Raw genomic sequence first — 5,486 nt, 5'->3', positions numbered from 1 at the left:
CCCCGCCCCCTACACGCCGTCTGACGTCAGTGACAATGAACACAAGCGCTTCCTGTCGTCACCTTCAAAATAAAATCTCCGGTTCTTCAGTTTCATCGGGAATAATAAAATATATATATATATATATATATATATATATATATATATATATATATATATATATATATATATATCTTTTAACTTTTAACTTTTAATCTTTTAACTTTAGTTACTTCATTATGAGATACAATAAAATAATAAATGACGTATTGTTATATCTTATATAAATTATTATTATTATATATTATATAAAAAATTGCTCCAAAGCTTTAAAGCGATCATCTCAATAATTATAATATTGTAATATAATATATAATAATTATAATACTTTAAAATAATATATATTATTCTTTCACATTTGGTACTTGAAGTTGATTTTACTGATGATACTTTTGTACTTTTACTTGTGAAAAAACAATCTATAATATAATAAACACTTATGTTGTGTAATTATTTATTTTATTAATTAAAATTATTATATAAATATTATGTGTATCAAAATTATGTATTTATTTTACTCGGGTTTTTGTTTTGTTTATCGTGTGTTTGTTGTGTTGCATAATGACATTAAATGAATAAAACTTTTAAAACATAAATAAAAATGATCAAATAATAATTTACAGCTCATGTCTTTAGTAGCTTAGTAACAATAAAGTATTATTTTGAAGGGCACATTGACACTACTTCCGGTCTCATTGTACTGATTTGTGTGAACAACTTGAGGCTCCGCCCCGCAGAGCGTCCTCCTCTCTCAGGCTTCCGTCAGGTCCTGAAGTCCCCTATTAAACCTGTTAAAGGACACTTTCATGTGTTTCTATGTATTAATATTAAACACACTGTTTAATATGTGTACAGTTTTTACACAACATGATTCTGAATAAAGTCATCTGAACAAAATGAACAAAACTTTCATATTTCTCATCAAAGCTTCAGTAAGAAAAAAATATATATTTTTTTTCTCATCTTCTGTTCACAAGTTTTAATATCTTTGATAAAAAAAATACAATATTAATATATTTTAATATTTACAGTCTATCTAATAATAATAATATATTTACAGTCTATCTAATAATAATAATATATTTACAGTATATATAATAATAATATATTTACAGTATATATAATAATAATAATATATTTACAGTATATCTAATAATAATAATATATTTACAGTATATCTAATAATAATATATTTACAGTCTATCGCATAATAATAATATATTTACAGTATATATAATAATAATAATATATTTACAGTATTTATAATAATAATATATTTACAGTATATATAATAATAATAATATATTTACAGTATATCTAATAATAATATATTTACAGTTTATATAATAATAATAATATATTTACAGTATATATAATAATAATAATATATTTACAGTTTATATAATAATAATATATTTACAGTTTATATAATAATAATAATATATTTACAGTATATATAATAATAATAATTAATTTACAGTCTATCTAATAATAATAATATATTTACAGTCTATCTAATAATAATAATATATTTACAGTCTATCTAATAATAATAATATATTTACAGTATATATAATAATATATTTACAGTATATCTAATAATAATAATATATTTACAGTATATATAATAATAATATATTTACAGTCTATCTAATAATAATAATATATTTACAATCTATCTAATACTAATAATACATTTTCAGTATATCTAATAATAATAATATATTTACAGTTTATATAATAATAATAATATATTTACAGTATATCTAATAATAATAATATATTTACAGTATATCTAATAATAATATATTTACAGTCTATCTAATAATAATAATACATTTACAGTATATATAATAATAATATATTTACAGTTTATATAATAATATATTTACAGTCTATTTAATAATAATAATATATTTACAGTATATATAATAATAATAATATATTTACAGTTTATATAATAATAATAATATTTACAGTATATCTACATCACGTGACTTCTCTAATCTTTTTTGTTCTCTGAACAGAGTATTATTGTGTCTTTGTGTGTATTTTGGGTCAAACTTTAAAGACTAACTGAGGTCAGCGCTTCATTTGTATGCTAATGAGGGGGAGGAGCTAAACTCTAATCTAATCTGTTTTAACGTGAAAGTCTTTATCGGTGAAATTATATTAATAAAAAACACAATAATAAATGTGGCATCTGGATCTGAGGACCAACATGGAGGACACAAATAAAGACAATAGAGATGATGAAATATTAATAACAACAAAAAGCTTTAAGGCTTCTGTTGATATTTAATGCACACAAGGGACACTACCAGTCTTCCATGTGAGCCTGTTCAGGTTCAGGACCCAGACCAGGATCTAAAAGCAGATCATGAACCAGACCAGGGACTTGTGCATCTACTGTGTGTTGATCTCAGGTAACCAGGTCTCAGGTATTCAGGTCTCAGGTAAACTGGTCTCAGATAAACTGGTCAGAGGTCTCAGGTAAACTGGTCTCAGATAAACTGGTCTGAGGTGAACTGGTCTGAGGTCTGAGGTGAACTGATCTCATGTTCTTTTCTTTGTAACAGAAATTGTGATTATTTAATAATGAGATGATGAATAGTAAATAGATGGTGTGTGTGTGTTTTCCTGTAGTTGCTACGTAGTGAGGACCTGAGTTTTATACCAACAGAGTGAGGACATGTTATCCGGTCCTTCAAGGGTCTGTTTAAGGGTTCAGACTTGGTTTTGAGGTTCAGGTTTAGTGAGATGGTTTAGGTGGGTGAGGGGCTTTCAATGCATCATATCACTGCGGGTCCTCACAAAGATAGAAGTACAGGGATGTGTGTGTAATATGAGTGTGTGTGTGTGTGTAAAATGTGTATGCATTATGTGTGTGTGCGTTCAGTGTCTTCTGGTGTTTCACTAATCTCACTTCCTGCTTATCATCCTCTCATCTATACTGTTTTTACAGTGTGTGTGTCTCTGTGTGTGTGTGCGTGTGTGTCTCTGGGTGTGTGTGTGTGTGTGTGTGTGTGAGAGAGAGAGATGAGCAGTAAAAGGGTTTGGTGTTCCCACAGTTTTGACTTGCAGGTTATCAGATGAAGACGTGTCAATTGTGATTCATGTTTTGTCAAATTAATGTTATGATTTCAGTTTTCTGAGTTTCTAAAACTTTTCTAAACTGAAAGTCGAAAATATTTTGTTAACGTTCTTCTGCTGCTGTTCAATTATAACAAATACAATTGCAAACAAGTTGTAAAGATAGGGCTCTATATCATGTGGTTGCACCTAAGAAAGAAAAAGAAATCAAGCGGAACCGACGTGACATGCACTGTGTTCCAACCACGCCCCCCCAGAGCGGCTCATGTTACAGAGAGATTGTCTAGTATCTTTATTTCTAATAAAATTTCGTTTACAGTTTTACTGTTTATCAAAAATTACAACAAACTTAATTCATGCAAAAAAATCAAACAAACAAAACCAAAGAAAAAACACAACACAGAACGTCGTTCAGAGCCCAAATGTTCACAAAGAGTTCAGTTTTCTTTGTCAGTCTATAGAAGCCAAACTCCACCCTGAGCCGAGCAGCCAGCAGCCCCGTCAGCATCAAACTCACGTCCTCTGACCCTTCACCCCTCACACGGGTTTTCCTCGTTTTCCAAATTGCTAGTTTGGCCAGTCCTGAAAGGAAATTCATTAGTGTGTGGACAGATTTTATTTTTAGCAGAGTAGTTTGGACCACAGATAAAAAGACAGAAAGAAAAGTGTTCTCCTAAGCCCTGAAACCACGCCTTCAGGCGGCTGAAGAGTCTCACCAGTCTGGAGCACTCAACGAACACATGGTGGATGGTTTCTGTCTGCGAGGAGAAAGGACAGCTATCCCCTGAGCCAGGATCCAGGTGCACCAGATTCCCGTTTGTAGCTATGGCCCCATGTACAATCCTCCACTGGAGGTCTCCTGTCCGTTTGTCTGCAGGGAGTTTGTACAGAGACCGCCAACAGCCCCTTGGGGAGGATCCCCTGCCAAAAGACTCGGACCACCTCGACACCCTTCACACTGACCTGATATGCTGCTTTCCTCCCCAGAGTCTCAAAGTCCCCCAACTGGGGTGTCTTTTGAGACAGCAGGATGTCCTCCTCATCCTCCCACAGTCCCACATCAGGACAGACAGCCAGGGGTGGGAAGACATACTCACCGACATATTCATCGTCCCATTGGTCAGATAGTGTACGGTCTCCAACAAAACCTCTGAGGACTTCTGGCAGGGAAGCACAGACCTCCTCCACCAGCCTGAGCAGCTGCTGGACCGGATGTTGATCAGCTCCACTAGTTGAGGGATGGGGGTCTTCATCAGATGACCCAGCTTCACACAGCCGGCCTCTCTCAGTCTGGATCTCAGGCTGACGGATGTCAGGACCTGGGATGTGATGTAGCTGCTTCCAAACAGTGGCTCCTCAAAGAGCCACATCCCTGGTGTCGTCACAGCTCTCCGCTGGACTGTGAAGACCTGCCACGCCTGTAAGACGGACTGGTGGAACGGTGTCAGACCAGTTAGATCCACTGACTGGGGCTGAAGTAGGAACAGGTGTTTGTCACAACCTAAGCTTCAGGCCCTCCTCAGCAGCACACAGGCAGTATCAGTCCATGGCAGGCCGAAGCTGTACAGCAGTCTCTGAGCTGTCTGCAGTCTGAAGGCTGTGATGGGTGATGCGATGTCCACCAGGCCCTGTCCTCCCTCCTGGACCGGCAGGTACAGCACCGCAGATCTCAGCCAGTGAGGCCCTGACCAGAAGAAGTCCACAACTGCCCTCTGGATTTCTTTAATCAGGCCCTGTGGTGGAGGCAGGACTACCAGTCTGTGCCAAAGGGTCGAGGCAACCAAGTCATTGACAGTTAGGACCCTCCCCCTGTAGGAGAGCTGAGGTAGCAGCCATTCCCGTCCAATAGACCTTCCTGTCACCTCATCAACATTAAACAAACAAACCCTCACCTTGTGCACTGAGAGATGAAACAGAGCGGTGATGTAGACAGAGAGAAGAACCAGTAACAGAAAGATGAAGTGAATCACATCCATAGACTCACTTAGAGGTTCTTAACCTTTTGGAACCGTTCCCTTCATCTCTCTTCTTTAGCTTCCTGAGACTCGTCATGAGCTTCTTTAGACGGAAACGTTTCTTTTCATCTAATGAATCACTTTCTGTATGCTGAAACACTTTTAATGAACTTGTTTGCGTCTGGAAAATACTTTAAAATGTCTACAGATTTTCCAAACGTTTCATCCAGGAAGTTATTAATTTCATGCATCTTGTACAGATCTCCAGTTAATAACTGTGAGTCTGTGACAGAGACCGTCAGAGTCGTACTCCATCTCCTCCTCCACAACACAAGCCCCCCCCACTCTCCTCTGGACCAGCAGCCTGACTCTGGTCAGCTTCAGCTCTCGGCCCTTTAC

The sequence above is a fragment of the Anarhichas minor genome, unplaced genomic scaffold, assembly GCF_050575085.1.
Source record: "Anarhichas minor isolate MPS153535 unplaced genomic scaffold, ASM5057508v1 ptg000038l, whole genome shotgun sequence".
NCBI lineage: Eukaryota > Metazoa > Chordata > Actinopteri > Perciformes > Anarhichadidae > Anarhichas > Anarhichas minor.
The sequence above is the reverse complement of the archived record's forward strand: the minus strand, read 5'-3'. Positions refer to the sequence as shown.